At 60.4% G+C, this 20,603-nt stretch overlaps 1 protein-coding gene across 2 annotated transcripts in view; it reads right to left on the bottom strand.

The window, feature by feature from the left end:
• Positions 1-20,603, bottom strand: part of LOC138569646 (uncharacterized) — a 1,436,407-nt gene that overhangs the window by 596,677 nt on the left and 819,127 nt on the right. The gene's annotated exons all lie outside the window — the stretch shown is intronic.

The raw sequence follows: 20,603 nt of genomic DNA, 5'->3' as shown, positions 1-20,603 counted from the left end.
ACGCACAGGAGGCCCAAAAAAGGGAGATGACGTGCACGCAACCCCTCCTAGACCACGTGTGCAGAAAGAAAAACCTGCACCACGCTGTGGCACCCAGTAACACAAGAATGAACGTATGCGTGTCACACGCAGCCTAGAATGACCTCTGAAGGGGTAGGCTACACACGGGGCAAGCACAGATGTTAGATACGTGCGTGACTCACCGTCTGCCAGGTAAAAGAGCGTGAAAAATGAGCGCGTTTGGTTGGCAACACCCCCGCCAAAAGAAGATATGTACGCTGTCTGAGGAGACAGGACAACAGTAGAAGGGAACACTGTTTGAGGGAACAGGCCCAGGTAAACCAGTACAAGAGAAAAAATAGAAAAAGCTGTCAGAGGTAACAGGGAGTACGAACTTGAAACGCCGTGAAGTAAATCGCGTGTGAAACGACAAGAAGTACAGAATTCACCCACTCGCTCTCCACGAAAAGCAGTACAAGGAATTGGTGTTCTACACGTACCTTATATGCAGGCCCACACGTACAGCGTCACTTACGCGGCGTGTACGTGCTAGGGCCATTCCCACCAATTACACGCTTTGTCACTTCTGCGTGTAGGTCCATTTGCACCAATTACACGCTTTGGCACTTCTGCGTGTATGTCCATTTGCACCAATTACACGCTTTGACACTTCTGCGTGTAGGTCCATTTGCACCAATTACACGCTTTGACACTTCTGCGTGTAGGGCTATTTCCACCAATAACACGCTTTGACACTCGGACGTGTCACGCAACTTTTTCCTACGCGTGCATGTGACTTCATAGACGCGCATACGCGTTTACGCGCTAAGGGCCTTTCATCGATTTACACGCAGACGTGTGGGATTTTCACGTGCAAAATCACTCACTACGTATCAAGCTGTCCACGCGTTCACACACGAAAGACCACGCTCCTGCCCAGGAGGCCAAATTACTGCCCCCCAGAGCCCTGAGCACGCTCCCACCTGCCATCTGCTGCTGCCTGACTGCCTGCTGCCCACGTGCCCTGCCATTTGCTGCCTGCACATCAGCCAGGGGTGCTGTTGCTGTGACCACCCCTGCTGGAACCAAAGGCTCCTGACTGCTTTTCCGTCGCCCCACAGCCCAGCCCCAGGACCCAGTTGCCCACCCACTCCTGCCTCTGGGGTTGCCATGTCGGGCACTACAACATCTGGCACCAGTGGCAACCCCCGGCCAAGGAGGCAGAGGGGCACCAGCTTCAGTGCCAGGGAAGTTGGTGTCCTGGTGGAGGATGCCCCTGGTGGCTGGGGGGGTGGGGGTGGTGGGAGACATGGGTTGGACATGAGAGGGGGCCTGCTGGCAGGTGCCCCACAGCGCTGGGGGGTGGGGGTGATAGGGGACATGGGTGGGGGCCTGGTGGAGGGTGCCCCTGGATGCTGGGGGGTGGGGGTGGTGGGAGACATGGGTGGGGGCCTGGTGGAGGGTGCCCCTGGATGCTGTGGCGTGGGGGTGGTGGGAGACATGAGTGGGGGCCTGGTGGAGGGTGCCCCTGGTGGCTGGGGGTTGGGGGTGGTGGGAGACATGGGTGGGGGCCTGGTGGAGGGTGCCCCTGGTGGCTGGGTGGTGGGGGTGGTGGGAGACATGGGTGGGGGCCTGGTGGAGGGTGCCCCTGGATGCTGGGGGGTGGGGGTGGTGGGAGACATGAGTGGGGGCCTGGTGGAGGGTGCCCCTGGTGGCTGGGGGGTGGGGGTGGTGGGAGACATGGGTGGGAGCCTGGTGGAGGGTGCCCCTGGATGCTGGGGGGTGGGGGTGGTGGGAGACATGGGTGGGGGCCTGGTGGAGGGTGCCCCTGGATGCTGGGGGGTGGGGGTGGTGGGAGACATGAGTGGGGGCCTGGTGGAGGGTGCCCCTGGTGGCTGGGGGTTGGAGGTGGTGGGAGACATGGGTGGGGGCCTGGTGGAGGGTGCCCCTGGATGCTGGGGGGTGGGGGTGGTGGGAGACATGAGTGGGGGCCTGGTGGAGGCTGCCCCTGCACTGCTGGGGGGTGGGGGTGTTGGGAGACATGGGTGGGGGCCTGGTGGAGGCTGCCCCTGCACTGCTGGGGGGTGGGGGTGTTGGGAGACATGGGTGGGGGCCTGGTGGAGGCTGCCCCTGGATGGTGGGGGGTGGGGGTGGTGGGAGACATGAGTGGGGGCCTGGTGGAGGGTGCCCCTGGTGACTGGGGGGGTGGGGGTGGAGGGAGACATGAGTGGGGGCCTGGTGGAGGGTTCCCCTGCACTGCTGGGGGGTGGGGGTGGTGGGAGACATGGATGGGGGCCTGGTGGAGGGTGCCCCTGGTGACTGGGGGGGTGAGGGTGATAGGGGACATGTGTGGGGGCCTGGTGGAGGGTGCCCCTGGTGACTGGGGGGGTGGGGGTGATAGGGGACATGAGTGGGGGCCTGGTGGAGGGTGCCCCTGCACTGCTGGGGGATGGGGGTGGTGGGAGACATGAGTGGGGGCCTGGTGGAGGGTGCCCCTGGTGACTGGGGGGGTGGGGGTGATAGGGGACATGAGTGGGGGCCTGGTGGAGGGTGCCCCTGCACTGCTGGGGGGTGGGGGTGGTGGGAGACATGAGTGGGGGCCTGGTGGAGGCTTCCCCTGCACTGCTGGGGGGTGGGGGTGTTGGGAGACATGGGTGGGGGCCTGGTGGAGGCTGCCCCTGCACTGCTGGGGGGTGGGGGTGTTGGGAGACATGGGTGGGGGCCTGGTGGAGGGTGCCCCTGGATGGTGGGGGGTGGGGGTGGTGGGAGACATGAGTGGGGGCCTGGTGGAGGGTGCCCCTGGATGGTGGGGGGTGGGGGTGGTGGGAGACATGAGTGGGGGCCTGGTGGAGGGTGCCCCTGGTCACTGGGGGGGTGGGGGTGGTGGGAGACATGAGTGGGGGCCTGGTGGAGGGTGCCCCTGGTGGCGGAGGGGTGGGGGTGATAGGGGACATGAGTGGGGGCCTGGTGGGGGCTGCCCCTGCACTGCTGGGGGGTGGGGGTGGTGGGAGACATGGGTGGGGGCCTGGTGGAGGGTGCCCCTAGATGCTGGGGGGTGGGGGTGGTGGGAGACATGAGTGGGGGCCTGGTGGAGGGTGCCCCTGGTGGCTGGGGGTTGGGGGTGGTGGGAGACATGGGTGGGGGCCTGGTGGAGGGTGCCCCTGGATGCTGGGGGCTGGGGGTGGTGGGAGACATGAGTGGGGGCCTGGTGGAGGCTGCCCCTGCACTGCTGGGGGTGGGGGTGTTGGGAGACATGGGTGGGGGCCTGGTGGAGGCTGCCCCTGCACTGCTGGGGGGTGGGGGTGTTGGGAGACATGGGTGGGGGCCTGGTGGAGGCTGCCCCTGGATGGTGGGGGGTGGGGGTGGTGGGAGACATGGGTGGGGGCCTGGTGGAGGCTGCCCCTGGATGCTGGGGGGTGGGGGTGGTGGGAGCCATGAGTGGGGGCCTGGTGGAGGGTCCCCCTGGTGACTGGGGGGGTGGGGGTGGTGGGAGACATGAGTGGGGGCCTGGTGGAGGGTGCCCCTGGATGGTGGGGGGTGGGGGTGGTGGGAGACATGAGTGGGGGCCTGGTGGAGGGTGCCCCTGGTGACTGGGGGGGTGGGGGTGGTGGGAGACATGAGTGGGGGCCTGGTGGAGGGTGCCCCTGGTGGTGGGGGGGTGGGGGTGATAGGGGACATGAGTGGGGGCCTGGTGGGGGCTGCCCCTGCACTGCTGGGGGGTGGGGGTGGTGGTAGACATGGGTGGGGGCCTGGTGGAGGGTGCCCCTGGTGGCTGGGGGGTGGGAGGGGTGGGAGACATGGGTGGGAGCCTGGTGGAGGGTGCCCCTGCACTGCTGGGGGGTGGGGGTGGTGGGAGACATGGATGGGGGCCTGGTGGAGGGTGCCCCTGGTGACTGGGGGGGTGGGGGTGATAGGGGACATGAGTGGGGGCCTGGTGGAGGGTGCCCCTGGTGACTGGGGGGGGTGGGGGTGATAGGGGACATGAGTGGGGGCCTGGTGGAGGGTGCCCCTGCACTGCTGGGGGGTGGGGGTGGTGGGAGACATGAGTGGGGGCCTGGTGGAGGGTGCCCCTGGTGACTGGGGGGGTGGGGGTGATAGGGGACATGAGTGGGGGCCTGGTGGAGGGTGCCCCTGGTGACTGGGGGGGTGGGGGTGATAGGGGACATGAGTGGGGGCCTGGTGGAGGGTGCCCCTGCACTGCTGGGGGGTGGGGGTGATGGGAGACATGAGTGGGGGCCTGGTGGAGGGTGCCCCTGGTGACTGGGGGGTGGGGGTGATATGGGACATGAGTGGGGGCCTGGTGGAGGGTGCCCCTGCACTGCTGGGGGGTGGGGGTGGTGGGAGACATGAGTGGGGGCCTGGTGGAGGCTGCCCCTGCACTGCTGGGGGGTGGGGGTGTTGGGAGACATGGGTGGGGGCCTGGTGGAGGCTGCCCCTGCACTGCTGGGGGGTGGGGGTGTTGGGAGACATGGGTGGGGGCCTGGTGGAGGGTGCCCCTGGATGGTGGGGGGTGGGGGTGGTGGCAGACATGAGTGGGGGCCTGGTGGAGGGTGCCCCTGGATAGTGGGGGGTAGGGGTGGTGGGAGACATGAGTGGGGGCCTGGTGGAGGGTGCCCCTGGTGACTGGAGGGGTGGGGGTGGTGGGAGACATGAGTGGGGGCCTGGTGGAGGGTGCCCCTGGTGGCGGGGGGTGGGGGTGATAGGGGACATGAATGGGGGCCTGGTGGAGGGTGCCCCTGCACTGCTGGGGGGTGGGGGTGGTGGGAGACATGAGTGGGGGCCTGGTGGAGGGTGCCCCTGGTGGCTGGGGGTTGGGGGTGGTGGGAGACATGGGTGGGGGCCTGGTGGAGGCTGCCCCTGCACTGCTGGGGGGTGGGGGTGTTGGGAGACATGGGTGGGGGCCTGGTGGAGGCTGCCCCTGCACTGCTGGGGGGTGGGGGTGTTGGGAGACATGGGTGGGGGCCTGGTGGAGGCTGCCCCTGGATGGTGGGGGGTGGGGGTGGTGGGAGACAGGAGTGGGGGCCTGGTGGAGGGTGCCCCTGGTGACTGGGGGGGTGGGGGTGGTGGGAGACATGCGTGGGGGCCTGGTGGAGCGTGCCCCTGGTGGCGGGGGGTGGGGGTGATAGGGGACATGAGTGGGGGCCTGGTGGAGGGTGCCCCTGCACTGCTGGGGGGTGGGGGTGGTGGGAGACATGGATGGGGGCCTGGTGGAGGCTGCCCCTGGATGGTGGGGGGTGGGGGTGGTGGGAGACATGAGTGGGGGCCTGGTGGAGGGTGCCCCTGGTGACTGGGGAGGTGGGGGTGGTGGGAGACATGAGTGGGGGCCTGGTGGAGGGTGCCCCTGGATGGTGGGGGGTGGGGGTGGTGGGAGACATGAGTGGGGGCCTGGTGGAGGGTGCCCCTGGTGACTGGGGGGTGGGGGTGGTGGGATACATGAGTGGGGGCCTGGTGGAGGGTGCCCCTGGTGGCGGGGGGGTGGGGGTGATAGGGGACATGAGTGGGGGCCTGGTGGGGGCTGCCCCTGCTCTGCTGGGGGGTGGGGGTGGTGGGAGACATGGGTGGGGGCCTGGTGGAGGGTGCCCCTGGTGGCTGGGGGGTGGGGGTGGTGGGAGACATGGGTGGGGGCCTGGTGGAGGGTGCCCCTGGATGCTGGGGGGTGGGGGTGGTGGGAGACATGAGTGGGGGCCTGGTGGAGGGTGCCCCTGGTGGCTGGGGGTGGGGGTGGTGGGAGACATGGGTGGGAGCCTGGTGGAGGGTGCCCCTGGATGCTGGGGGGTGGGGGGGGTGGGAGACATGGGTGGGGGCCTGGTGGAGGGTGCCCCTGGATGCTGGGGGGTGGGGGTGGTGGGAGACATGAGTGGGGGCCTGGTGGAGGGTGCCCCTGGTGGCTGGGGGTTGGGGGTGGTGGGAGACATGGGTGGGGGCCTGGTGGAAGGTGCCCCTGGATGCTGGGGGGTGGGGGTGGTGGGAGACATGAGTGGGGGCCTGGCGGAGGCTGCCCCTGCACTGCTGGGGTGTGGGGGTGTTGGGAGACATGGGTGGGGGCCTGGTGGAGGCTGCCCCTGCACTGCTGGGGGGTGGGGGTGTTGGGAGACATGGGTGGGGGCCTGGTGGAGGCTGCCCCTGGATGGTGGGGGGTGGGGGTGGTGGGAGACATGAGTGGGGGCCTGGTGGTGGGTGCCCCTGGTGACTGGGGGGGTGGGGGTGGTGGGAGACATGAGTGGGGGCCTGGTGCAGGGTGCCCCTGGTGGCGGGGGGGTGGGGGTGATAGGGGACATGAGTGGGGGCCTGGTGGAGGGTGCCCCTGCACTGCTGGGGGGTGGGGGTGGTGGGAGACATGGATGGGGGCCTGGTGGAGGCTGCCCCTGGATGGTGGGGGGTGGGGGTGGTGGGAGACATGAGTGGGGGCCTGGTGGAGGGTGCCCCTGGTGACTGGGGGGTGGGGGGGGTGGGAGACATGAGTGGGGGCCTGGTGGAGGGTGCCCCTGGATGGTGGGGGGTGGGGGTGGTGGGAGACATGAGTGGGGGCCTGGTGGAGGGTGCCCCTGGTGGCTGGGGGGTGGGGGTGGTGGGAGACATGGGTGGGGGCCTGGTGGAGGGTGCCCCTGGTGGCGGGGGGTGGGGGTGATAGGGGACATGGGTGGGGGCCTGGTGGAGGCTGCCCCTGCACTGCTGGGGGGTGGGGGTGTTGGGAGACATGGGTGGGGGCCTGGTGGAGGGTGCCCCTGGATGTTGGGGGGTGGGGGTGGTGGGAGACATGAGTGGGGGCCTGGTGGAGGGTGCCCCTGGATGGTGGGGGGTGGGGGTGGTGGGAGACATGAGTGGGGGCCTGGTGGAGGGTGCCCCTGCACTGCTGGGGGGTGGGGGTGTTGGGGGACATGGGTGGGGGCCTGGTGGAGGCTGCCCCTGGATGGTGGGGGGTGGGGGTGGTGGGAGACATGAGTGGGGGCCTGGTGGAGGGTGCCCCTGGTCACTGGGGGGGTGGGGGTGGTGGGAGACATGAGTGGGGGCCTGGTGGAGGGTGCCCCTGGTGGCGGGGGGTGGGGGTGATAGGGGACATGAGTGGGGGCCTGGTGGAGGGTGCCCCTGCACTGCTGGGGGGTGGGGGTGGTGGGAGACATGGATGGGGGCCTGGTGGAGGCTGCCCCTGGATGGTGGGGGGTGGGGGTGGTGGGAGACATGAGTGGGGGCCTGGTGGAGGGTGCCCCTGGTGACTGGGGGGGTGGGGGTGGTGGGAGACATGAGTGGGGGCCTGGTGCAGGGTGCCCCTGGTGGCGGGGGGGTGGGGGTGATAGGGGACATGAGTGGGGGCCTGGTGGAGGGTGCCCCTGCACTGCTGGGGGGTGGGGGTGGTGGGAGACATGGATGGGGGCATGGTGGAGGTTGCCCCTGGATGGTGGGGGGTGGTGGGAGACATGAGTGGGGGCCTGGTGGAGGGTGCCCCTGGTGACTGGGGGGTGGGGGTGGTGGGAGACATGAGTGGGGGCCTGGTGGAGGGTGCCCCTGGATGGTGGGGGGTGGGGGTGGTGGGAGACATGAGTGGGGGCCTGGTGGAGGGTGCCCCTGGTGGCTGGGGGGTGGGGGTGGTGGGAGACATGGGTGGGGGCCTGGTGGAGGGTGCCCCTGGTGGCGGGGGGTGGGGGTGATAGGGGACATGGGTGGGGGCCTGGTGGAGGGTGCCCCTGCACTGCTGGGGGGTGGGGGTGTTGGGAGACATGGGTGGGGGCCTGGTGGAGGGTGCCCCTGGATGGTGGGGGGTGGGGGTGGTGGGAGACATGAGTGGGGGCCTGGTGGAGGCTGCCCCTGGATGGTGGGGGGTGGGGGTGGTGGGAGACATGAGTGGGGGCCTGGTGGAGGGTGCCCCTGGTGACTGGGGGGGTGGGGGTGGTGGGAGACATGAGTGGGGGCCTGGTGGAGGGTGCCCCTGCACTGCTGGGGGGTGGGGGTGTTGGGGGACATGGGTGGGGGCCTGGTGGAGGCTGCCCCTGGATGGTGGGGGGTGGGGGTGGTGGGAGACATGAGTGGGGGCCTGGTGGAGGGTGCCCCTGGTCACTGGGGGGGTGGGGGTGGTGGGAGACATGAGTGGGGGCCTGGTGGAGGGTGCCCCTGGTGGCGGGGGGTGGGGGTGATAGGGGACATGAGTGGGGGCCTGGTGGAGGGTGCCCCTGCACTGCTGGGGGGTGGGGGTGGTGGGAGACATGGATGGGGGCCTGGTGGAGGCTGCCCCTGGATGGTGGGGGGTGTGGGTGGTGGGAGACATGAGTGGGGGCCTGGTGGAGGGTGCCCCTGGTGACTGGGGGGTGGGGGTGGTGGGAGACATGAGTGGGGGCCTGGTGGAGGGTGCCCCTGGATGGTGGGGGTGGGGGTGGTGGGAGACATGAGTGGGGGCCTGGTGGAGGGTGCCCCTGGTGGCTGGGGGGTGGGGGTGGTGGGAGACATGGGTGGGGGCCTGGTGGAGGGTGCCCCTGGTGGCGGGGGGTGGGGGTGATAGGGAACATGGGTGGGGGCCTGGTGGAGGCTGCCCCTGCACTGCTGGGGGGTGGGGGTGTTGGGAGACATGGGTGGGGGCCTGGTGGAGGGTGCCCCTGGATGGTGGGGGGTGGGGGTGGTGGGAGACATGAGTGGGGGCCTGGTGGAGGGTGCCCCTGGATGGTGGGGGGTGGGGGTGGTGGGAGTCATGAGTGGGGGCCTGGTGGAGGGTGCCCCGGGTGACTGGGGGGGTGGGGGTGGTGGGAGACATGAGTGGGGGCCTGGTGGAGGGTGCCCCTGCACTGCTGGGGGGTGGGGGTGTTGGGGGACATGGGTGGGGGCCTGGTGGAGGCTGCCCCTGGATGGTGGGGGGTGGGGGTGGTGGGAGACATGAGTGGGGGCCTGGTGGAGGGTGCCCCTGGTCACTGGGGGGGTGGGGGTGGTGGGAGACATGAGTGGGGGCCTGGTGGAGGGTGCCCCTGGTGGCGGGGGGTGGGGGTGATAGGGGACATGAGTGGGGGCCTGGTGGAGGGTGCCCCTGCACTGCTGGGGGGTGGGGGTGGTGGGAGACATGGATGGGGGCCTGGTGGAGGCTGCCCCTGGATGGTGGGGGGTGGGGGTGGTGGGAGACATGAGTGGGGGCCTGGTGGAGGGTGCCCCTGGTGACTGGGGGGGTGGGGGTGGTGGGAGACATGAGTGGGGGCCTGGTGGAGGGTGCCCCTGGATGGTGGGGGGTGGGGGTGGTGGGAGACATGAGTGGGGGCCTGGTGGAGGGTGTCCCTGGTGACTGGGGGGGTGGGGGTGGTGGGAGACATGAGTGGGGGCCTGGTGGAGGGTGCCCCTGGTGGCGGGGGGGTGGGGGTGATAGGGGACATGAGTGGGGGCCTGGTGGGGGCTGCCCCTGCACTGCTGGGGGGTGGGGGTGGTGGGAGACATGGGTGGGGGCCTGGTGGAGGGTGCCCCTGGTGGCTGGGGGGTGGGGGTGGTGGGAGACATGGGTGGGGACCTGGTGGAGGGTGCCCCTGGATGCTGGGGGTTGGGGGTGGTGGGAGACATGAGTGGGGGCCTGGTGGAGGGTGCCCCTGGTGGCTGGGGGGTGGGGGTGGTGGGAGACATGGGTGGGAGCCTGGTGGAGGGTGCCCCTGGATGCTGGGGGGTGGGGGTGGTGGGAGACATGGGTGGGGGCCTGGTGGAGGGTGCCCCTGGATGCTGGGGGTGGGGGTGGTGGGAGACATGAGTGGGGGCCTGGTGGAGGGTGCCCCTGGTGGCTGGGGGGTGGGGGTGATAGGGGACATGAGTGGGGGCCTGGTGGGGGCTGCCCCTGCACTGCTGGGGGGTGGGGGTGGTGGGAGACATGGGTGGGGGCCTGGTGGAGGGTGCCCCTGGTGGCTGGGGGGTGGGGGTGGTGGGAGACATGGGTGGGGACCTGGTGGAGGGTGCCCCTGGATGCTGGGGGGTGGGGGTGGTGGGAGACATGAGTGGGGGCCTGGTGGAGGGTGCCCCTGGTGGCTGGGGGTGGGGGTGGTGGGAGACATGGGTGGGAGCCTGGTGGAGGGTGCCCCTGGATGCTGGGGGGTGGGGGTGGTGGGAGACATGGGTGGGGGCCTGGTGGAGGGTGCCCCTGGATGCTGGGGGGTGGGGGTGGTGGGAGACATGAGTGGGGGCCTGGTGGAGGCTGCCCCTGCACTGCTGGGGGCTGGGGGTGTTGGGAGACATGGGTGGGGGCCTGGTGGAGGCTGCCCCTGCACTGCTGGGGGGTGGGGGTGTTGGGAGACATGGGTGGGGGCCTGATAGAGGCTGCCCCTAGATGGTGGGGGGTGGGGGTGGTGGGAGACATGAGTGGGGGCCTGGTGGAGGGTGCCCCTGGTGACTGGGGGGTGGGGGTGGTGGGAGACATGAGTGGGGGCCTGGTGGAGGGTGCCCCTGGTGGCAGGGGGGTGGGGGTGATAGGGGACATGTGTGGGGGCCTGGTGGAGGGTGCCCTTGCACTGCTGGGGGTGGGGGTGGTGGGAGACATGGATGGGGGCCTGGTGGAGGCTGCCCCTGGATGGTGGGGGGTGGGGGTGGTGGGAGACATGAGTGGGGGCCTGGTGGAGGGTGCCCCTGGTGACTGGGGGGGTGGGGGTGGTGGGAGACATGAGTGGGGGCCTGGTGGAGGGTGCCCCTGGATGGTGGGGGGTGGGGGTGGTGGGAGACATGAGTGGGGGCCTGGTGGAGGGTGCCCCTGGTGACTGGGGGGTGGGGGTGGTGGGAGACATGAGTGGGGGCCTGGTGGAGGGTGCCCCTGGTGGCGGGGGGGTGGGGGTGATAGGGGACATGAGTGGGGGCCTGGTGGGGGCTGCCCCTGCACTGCTGGGGGGTGGGGGTGGTGGGAGACATGGGTGGGGGCCTGGTGGAGGGTGCCCCTGGTGGCTGGGGGGTGGGGGTGGTGGGAGACATGGGTGGGGGCCTGGTGGAGAGTGCCCCTGGTGGCGGGGGGGTGGGGGTGATAGGGGACATGAGTGGGGGCCTGGTGGAGGGTGCCCCTGCACTGCTGGGGGGTGGGGGTGGTGGGAGACATGGATGAGGGCCTGGTGGAGGGTGCCCCTGGTGGCTGGGGGGTGGGGGTGGTGGGAGACATGAGTGGGGGCCTGGTGGAGGGTGCCCCATGTGACTGGGGGGGTGGGGGTGGTGTTACATATGAGTGGGGGCCTGGTGGAGGGTGCCCCTGGATGGTGGGGGGTGGGGGTGGTGGGAGACATGGGTGGGGGCCTGGTGGAGGCTGCCCCTGCACTGCTGGGGGGTGGGGGTGTTGGGAGACATGGGTGGGGGCCTGGTGGAGGCTGCCCCTGCACTGCTGGGGGGTGGGGGTGTTGGGAGACATGGGTGGGGGCCTGGTGGAGGCTGCCCCTGGATGGTGGGGGGTGGGGGTGGTGGGAGACATGAGTGGGGGCCTGGTGGAGGGTGCCCCTGGTGACTGGGGGGGGTGGGGGTCGTGGGAGACATGAGTGGGGGCCTGGTGGAGGGTGCCCCTGGTGGCAGGGGGGTGGGGGTGATAGGGGACATGTGTGGGGGCCTGGTGGAGGGTGCCCCTGCACTGCTGGGGGTGGGGGTGGTGGGAGACATGGATGGGGGCCTGGTGGAGGCTGCCCCTGGATGGTGGGGGGTGGGGGTGGTGGGAGACATGAGTGGGGGCCTGGTGGAGGGTGCCCCTGGTGACTGGGGGGGTGGGGGTGGTGGGAGACATGAGTGGGGGCCTGGTGGAGGGTGCCCCTGGATGGTGGGGGGTGGGGGTGGTGGGAGACATGAGTGGGGGCCTGGTGGAGGGTGCCCCTGGTGACTGGGGGGTGGGGGTGGTGGGAGACATGAGTGGGGGCCTGGTGGAGGGTGCCCTGGTGGCGGGGGGGTGGGGGTGATAGGGGACATGAGTGGGGGCCTGGTGGGGGCTGCCCCTGCACTGCTGGGGGGTGGGGGTGGTGGGAGACATGGGTGGGGGCCTGGTGGAGGGTGCCCCTGGTGGCTGGGGGGTGGGGGTGGTGGGAGACATGGGTGGGGGCCTGGTGGAGAGTGCCCCTGGTGGCGGGGGGGTGGGGGTGATAGGGGACATGAGTGGGGGCCTGGTGGAGGGTGCCCCTGCACTGCTGGGGGGTGGGGGTGGTGGGAGACATGGATGAGGGCCTGGTGGAGGGTGCCCCTGGTGGCTGGGGGGTGGGGGTGGTGGGAGACATGAGTGGGGGCCTGGTGGAGGGTGCCCCTGGTGACTGGGGGGGTGGGGGTGGTGTTACACATGAGTGGGGGCCTGGTGGAGGGTGCCCCTGGATGGTGGGGGGTGGGGGTGGTGGGAGACATGAGTGGGGGCCTGGTGGAGGGTGCCCCTGGTGACTGGGGGGGTGGGGGTGGTGGGAGACATGAGTGGGGGCCTGGTGGAGGGTGCCCCTGGTGGCGGGGGGGGTGGGGGTGATAGGGGACATGAGTGGGGGCCTGGTGGGGGCTGCCCCTGCACTGCTGGGGGGTGGGGTGGTGGGAGACATGGGTGGGGGCCTGGTGGAGGGTGCCCCTGGTGGCTGGGGGGTGGGGGTGGTGGGAGACATGGGTGGGGGCCTGGTGGAGGGTGCCCCTGGATGCTGGGGGGTGGGGTGGTGGGAGACATGAGTGGGGGCCTGGTGGAGGGTGCCCCTGGTGGCTGGGGGGTGGGGGTGGTGGGAGACATGGGTGGGAGCCTGGTGGAGGGTGCCCCTGGATGCTGGGGGGTGGGGGTGGTGGGAGACATGGGTGGGGGCCTGGTGGAGGGTGCCCCTGGATGCTGGGGGTGGGGGTGGTGGGAGACATGGGTGGGGGCCTGGTGGAGGGTGCCCCTAGATGCTGGGGGGTGGGGGTGGTGGGAGACATGAGTGGGGGCCTGGTGGAGGCTGCCCCTGCACTGCTGGGGGGTGGGGGTGTTGGGAGACATGGGTGGGGGCCTGGTGGAGGCTGCCCCTGCACTGCTGGGGGGTGGGGGTGCAGGGGGACATGAGCAGTTGTGCAGGGTAGTCCCCTGTTTTGTGGGCTGCCTGCAGGGGCCGTGGAGGGTGTACAGGGAACACCTGTGAGGACCCACCCAGCCTAATTGCGTGTGATAATTCCCGCACACCCCTGTAATACACGTACCTGGCCAAATCGCATGTGAGAATTCCCGCGCACCCCTGTAATACACGTACCCAGCCGAATTGCGTGTAGAACTTCCCGTGTACCCCTGTAATACACGTACCCAGCCAAATCGCGTGTTATAATTCCCACGTACCCCTGTAATACACGTACCCTGGCCAATCGCGTGTAGAACTTCCCACGCACCCCTGTAATACACGTACCAAGCCAAAGCGCGTGTGATAATTCCCGCGCACCCCTGTAATACACGTACCTGGCCAAATCGCATGTGAGAATTCCCGCGCACCCCTGTAATACACGTACCCAGCCGAATCGCGTGTAGAACTTCCCGTGTACCCCTGTTATACACGTACCCAGCCAAATCGCGTGTGATAATTCCTGCGTACCCCTGTGATACACGTGCCCTGGCTAATCGCGTGTAAAACTTCACGCGTACCCCTGTAATACACGTACCCTGGCTAATCGCGTGTATAACTTCATGCGTACCCCTGATATGCACGTTACCCGCTTTGCGTTCCTTGTTTGGCAGCCCTGTAGACTGGTCCAGGGTTAGCGCAGCCCTTTGCGATGATTTAGCGATTTTGATGGCTTTTCCTTGCGCGAGGGCATTCTTGGGGGCGTTACTGGCGCTGCTGCAGGGTCGCTGCGATACTCTGCGCCACGGCTGGTTTGGGAGCCTAAAATCCATGAATACGCTGTGCGCGGAAATCGGTTTTAGCGCACGTGCCTGGCGCAGACAATTGCACGCAGACACTCTGCGCCAGCCGCTTGCGACACTTTTCTGCGAAATTCTATGAATTACCCTGTCAGTTTTTAATTTGCTTCATCAGTATTTAATTTGCTTCATCTTTGTGCACAAGAGAAACATTTTGATAATCTGAACGGTTTCACCAGACAAAGACTTGAGCACCAGTTTTGCTACTTTCATAATAAATGGAGCAAAGACGTTTTGTTCCAATCACGCTCTTAAAACTTTGTACTCAGCCAAAGTTAATCAGACTGTTTTTGTGTGCTAATGATTGCTGTAAAAAAATGTTGGCCACTTATATAACACAGCATTTTCAGTAACAAAATCAGTTCAATTTTTTCCGTAGTGAAACATTTTTAGATCAGAGCAAAACCTGTTTTCTCCATACAAGCAGCAAGACTGGTGGTACATGAATGTGTCTCCATTGTATGGTACAAGAGCTACATTTAGATAATCTGGCATCAGATGTACATGTATTGTTTCTGCAAATGAGATTTACAAAAACGGCAACAAAGCAATAAGATTCAAATAAAAAAACATATAAAAAACATATTCTCATAAAATCTAATCCATACTAACAGAAGGTCTCTTGTTTAGTCTTTTTCGTGTTTAGTCTGTATTATTGGTTAAAACTCCATAATATTTATACACAAAAATCGAATATTAGTATTTATTTAAAAAAAAAACATACTCATACAATATAGCATTATTCCTTACAAATAATAGGCCTTTAAAGATACATTTCAATAATGATAACAGACATTTTCTCCTTTAGAATTTGTATCCTTGCACTTTGTTATAAGATGCAAATAACATACATTGCCTACAGCAATTCCCAGATAGTTTTCCTATGGGATTGCGCCATTATACAACACTTCTGTGAATCAGGCCCTAAACATCAACAATTGTGGATATCAAAGTATGTAAGACCTTTCAACAGCTAATATCCCTCTGACATAACAACACATCTTCATCCATGATATAAAGTAGTACCTCAACTTCACAGGCAACAACTGGTTCTAATAGTAAGTGTTAATGTCAAATAGATTGCCAGTTTAAATAGTTCCCCATAATCTTTGACTGCCAATATATAGGTTTCTGACTCTCTACAATTACTATATAATCCCCGGCCCCCAAAAAGTGCAATAAGCCAACATAAAGGTTTGCTGGGTACTCCTGGCTCCTGCAACACTTTCCAAAACTTGTTGCTACTGACCAGGTCAAAGGTTGTGCTGAGGTCAAAGATTGTCAAATATAATTGTTCTTTCTTGAACTGAGAGATGTTTTAAATTAGGAGCGGGAGCGTCAAATACTGGTCAAAGGCATTAATATTTGGTCTGAAACCCCAGATGGCTGGATGATATCACTTTATTAGTTGGGGCCTAATCCTTAAATCTCATGTATAGTGCATTGCCATCTATGTTGGCATCTGTGCCAAGGAGAAGGATGGGCCGATAGGATTAAGGCAATAGATTTGAGTCTTTTTTCAGTGTGGAAATAATTTTATCTGTCTGCCTTAAGCACAGAAGTAGGAGATTAGATTTAATATTATACAAAATCTTTCAGCAAAATGGTTCCCAAATCAATGCTTCATTTTTGTCAGCTCCCGTGAGACACAATTGAGACCCAGAGCCTTGTCATTGCATTGTGGACTAATTGCTTGGGTGATCTCCCTGAGAGTGAAATGAGGCTCGTCCTCTCTGCCAACCGGAGCTGATGCAATGCAGGGATAACATTCATATTTCCGTTCCTTTCAGGTTCCTCCTCACTATTATAAAGGGGAGCATAGTGGTTATGTCGCTCGTGCAATTGTGGGGCTACATTCTTCCTGATTCCTAAGCAATTATCTTTCAGGATAGTCTTTGGTCAATCCTCTGAGAGGTCTCATAGAGAGACTCCCAATGTTAAAGCCAGCAGTATCTCTTTTTCCTTATCTATACTTCTTCATATTTTTTTGTAACTTTTCAACAGGTTGGTGGAGCTGGCTTTTTTTGTTTGTAGTAGAAGGGTATTTTAGCAGCCCTGGAATCTGAACCAAACTCTCCTATTGTTTTTCCATGTGTCACTTCAACATTCCTTGGAACACCTGCAGCTTGCAATGACAACAGGAGACATATAGGGCATAAGGATATCCAACCTCCTTTAAGATGTTTTCAATATCATCAAAAAGCACAAATCACATCACAAAGTCCAAAACCATGACCAGGCGCAGTGGAGTAACTTTGCTGAAAATGTTGGGGGGACGGGGGTGGCGTAGAGAGAGGGCAGGTGGTGGCTCTTAGGGATAGTTTCGGCCAAATTGTTTGATAAAATTTGGTTGAATGGTAGATTTGACTGAATTTGGTCACCACCATTAGTTCGAAGCCGAAGATACCGAGCATGAAGAGGTGGGGTTATGGGGGTGTCCCTATGTTCAGTATTTTTTACTTCAGCGGTTGTGGGGGTGTCCCTCGCTTCCTCAGCATTGGTGGCAGGAGACCCAACAAAAAAAAGAAGAAAAAGGGACCCTTCAGCATCAGATGCGACCAGGGTTAGATGGATGGATCTGACGTTGCAGGGTACAGGAGAGGCGGCGGATGGAGAAAAGTTAAGTAGGGTCGTGGTTTATGGGTGTACTGGTGGTTTGGGGGGACATGGGTTTGTTTTTTTGTACCTAGGTAAAAAACGTATTTGCAGCGAAAAAGACTACGGTCAATTTCGCTGTGATTTTGTACCTCGGCCAAACAACCTAAATCCCTGATGGATAACACTAGACTACATAGTTTAAAAAAAAAATACTACTTGAATTGGGAAATGTACAGAAGTAACAGACACTCAGTACTTCAAAGAGACATAGAATAACAATGAAGATACAGGGGTATAAGAGTAGTACATATGCATGTGTGCTGTGCAAAAATTGTTGAATTGTGTCCCAAATGAAAAGAAAATATTGATGTCAAAAACTGTGTGATAATGAGATCTTACACTATGGTAATACCCTATGGTTCTCAGAGTTCTTCAATTGATCTTTAAAAGGTGTTCAACAACTGAAGCTATACATTCTTTAGAAAAAACCCTTTCGTACATTTTTGCAGAACTCACTATAAGACGACACAGTGAGAAATCCAGTCTGTGTTTGTTTGTATACCAACCCTCGATAACATGATTTCTGTATTTGTGATATTTTGTGAATCATGTTTTTAAGTATTATATTTTTGTAATGAGGAAACTATTTTTGTGAAATAAATTAATCAAAAGTTTCCCATACACGATCACAAGAGTCATGTGAGTCATTTAGCTATATGATGACATAGATCATCTATATGTCACCTGGTGTGGTCTGAACATTGAAAAACAGGAGACGGGGGTGGCCCGTATTTCACATGTGCTTTATACTGTAACACTAGACTACTATACCATAAGAATCCATTGCTGACGCTCTCTTATAACTTACATATGACTAATCGTCTATCTTTAAAATTCATTTGGGCCCTGCACATCTTCAGTCGGCCTGCCATGCACCCAGTGACACAACATAACATTGAGAAACTTAATTCCAATAGAACATACAAACAATGCATTATTTATCATTCATTCAGACACAAACATCAACACACATATGCTTGCACACACTCTCACACACAAATGCACCCAGCACCTCCATTGACATACACTGTGTGCACACACCTTTTACATGTACATATACAATAACACATGGAAACAGTAGCGCAATGCTCATTGAGCAGACCAGACTTTATCACCCCCTGATCCCTGACATTTTGGGCTAAGTTGACTTGACCTAGCTGAACTATAAAGTCATGGCCGAAAGGACCAGATTCACTGGAATGTCAGCATTTCCCTTGATTTTTCCTTTCATTCAAAGGCAGAAGCCATTGGTTAACACAGTGCATTGGGTGACCAAGTATACTTGGTATCAATTTTTAAACGCCATATATCTCCAAACTAGGGTTCTGCACAGCATATTATATGTGTGCCCGCTGATAGATTTTTTCTACAAGATTTTGACTGATTAAAATTAAGGTATGTTTTCCTGTGTTCAAATGGCTCCAAGCAGTGGAGTACCAAGCGGGAGAGGCACGGGGGGCGAGCTGCCCCCCATCGTTCATTTAAGAGCCAGACCGGAATTTTTATTCTTTGGGATAACTCTCTCATTCGGCACATCAAAGAGGGCGCCAAACGGCAAAGGTGTCCCGCTGGCAGGACAATGTGTGCTGAGCAATTCCTGCTTGTTCTGAAGGGTAGAGGTGTCCCACTGCCAGGACAATGACCCAACGAGCTCTGGGCAGCAGAGGGTCCTCACGTTGCTCTGAATCAACAGAACATTACAATGTGAGTTAGTAGGCACTGATGGGAGGGAGGGGGGTACTATTAGCAGGGACATTTGTACCTTTAGAAATGTGAATGGGAGGGAGTGATCAGAAATGAGAAGGATGCATAACGCTGCATGCTTTATGAAAGAATAACTATGGCTTTCAAACCCAAGGGGGATTTGTCAGGCTCACATTAATCTACGTGATGCTATTGTGACTTTGCATGCAGAATGGGGAGGATAAAATTAAAGCCATACTCCCATTGCTCAACATATTTCTATGACAATGTATATAGTGTATGGTTAGTTTACTATGAAAGGCTAGTTTATTATGTAATGTGGTTAGCTTCCAGTGCTTTGCTATAAATAATTATTTAAGCACATGAAATGTAAAGCAAAACCTTAACAAATATCTATATCAACTAACCCTGGAAAGATGTGTGTGGTCGCTTAAATTGTCCACATCCCAGTTTCACGATTTAACCCCATTAGGAGTCCGGCGGTAACCGTGCCTGAAATTCCGGCAGTTACCGCCGGACTCGAATTACCATTCCGCCTCTGTGATTCCCGGAATTACTGGGGCATTACGACCCCAGTGACCTGGGAATTCCGGAGGCGGAATTTGGTTAATCCCCATTCCCATTGAGTCTCATGAGACTCAATGGGAATGGGGAAGTGGAAACACCGGCACCATCTCGTGATGGTGCCGGTGTTTCCACGTCCACCTGCAGGTGGGTGGTGTTAAACCCGCCATGTCAGACCTGGCGGGAATGACACCTCCACCTGCAGGACTTGAGATCACCAGGTATGGAAACACCAGTGGCAACGGATTTACGGCTACCGTTATTTCCATACCGGGTGACTCATAATGAGGCCCATTGTGCCTTATTTGCAGCTCTGCGAGTGACTCTGATTCACTTCAAAGCTTATGCTAATGTAGCGTGGTATTATAATGGAAAAGCCTAATGACTATAGAGTTGCTCCACATATCGTCGGACTCACGCACCTCCAGATAGAAACCAGCAAGCTGAATGAGCTTCCTAGTTCCTGTCTGTCACACAAATAGAAAGCCGGAAAGCAATTCTCTGTGCCGTGTCCCCTGGAAGTGCTGCTGCTGCTAGAGTGCCAGCACAGGCGCCAGGCCCTGCAACACCCAGTTCAGCAACCTGGCTGCTGACTTTGAGTCAGGCCAGCCAGGGTGATGGACTGAGCCATGCAGGGCATCCCAGCCCTGAATGTGTTGCAGCGCGTCTGCCTGGCATCTCTACATTATGTAACGAGACAGCGCAAGCCTTGCTGGGCACCTCAGCAGGGCTCGCACTGTCCAATTCCATAATTGATGATTGCAGCCCACCTGCCCTACCTCCAAAAGTTGGGGGGGACAAAAAGGCATGGCACAGAAGTTGGGGGGAGGGGCAAAACCCCCTGTCCCCCCCTATAATTACGCCCATGACCAGGCGTGATGCCGACAAGGAAAAAAAACATGTACAATTGAAGGATACTGAAGAGCCGCTATGTGCAAAGTGTCCCAGATGCCACGATACTCAGGCTCATGGATTCTCGATACCTATGACGAATGTATGCTAAACCTCTCCCAGACTTGGTCATATAGAAATCACTGCGGACTCCACGTTGAAATCCCACTTTCAATACAATAAGTAGAGACATGACCACTCAACCTAACAATCTCCTTTCTCTCCTAGGGTTCAAGAACTACATGTGTGACTTCTTCATAAACATTACATCAAGGATTTTACAGTACGGGCATATTTTGTTGATCTAAATGCCGAATGGAGACCACATTGTAAAGATTCCTTGTTAGAGTAGCACAAGCCATTTCAGCCCGACCATAGGGATGGCGAGAGCGCACCATGGAGCAGTTTCAGAAAGGGCTTCCTGCGGGTGCAGATGTTGGTGCTGTTCTTGTGCTTAAAGAAAAATTCATATTTCCACTAAAGACAAATGTTGCCACATTTCAGAATTTAAAAGAAATGTTAAAGCCATTTTTTTTTAAAATGTATATTGCGCTTCATGCCAGAGTCCAGCCTCTAAACCTGAAATTGGGTATTGAATCCATGCTGCTCGGCATTGTCTTGTTTCCAAGACAAGTGTGTTGACCCTCAGCTATCCTCCTTCCCAGAATAATTCCTTTACTCTCTCACAATCTACTACAAGCTCGCTGTGATCTGCTTCATGTCATCTACTTTGTCTTACAGAGTCACAGGGTCTCATTTCGAGTAGGGCGTAAGGGATACCGGGCATCGGTAAGGAGACCGGTGCCGGTAATCCCTTAACGCCCTACTGCGAGGTCGCTTAGCGGGTCCCTTCCTTAACGCCTGGTCTGACCAGGTGTTAAGAACGGGACACGTTAAAGGACCTGGGCGCAAATAACGGCCTTAGCATACACCGGCCCGTTATTTGCACCCTCCCCATTCCCATTGAGACCTATGGGGG

The sequence above is a fragment of the Ambystoma mexicanum genome, chromosome 2q, assembly GCF_040938575.1.
Source record: "Ambystoma mexicanum isolate Mex_15411 chromosome 2q, UKY_AmexF1_1, whole genome shotgun sequence".
Taxonomy (NCBI): domain Eukaryota; kingdom Metazoa; phylum Chordata; class Amphibia; order Caudata; family Ambystomatidae; genus Ambystoma; species Ambystoma mexicanum.
Note: the sequence above shows the minus strand (reverse complement) of the source record. Positions and strands in the feature narration are given on the sequence as shown.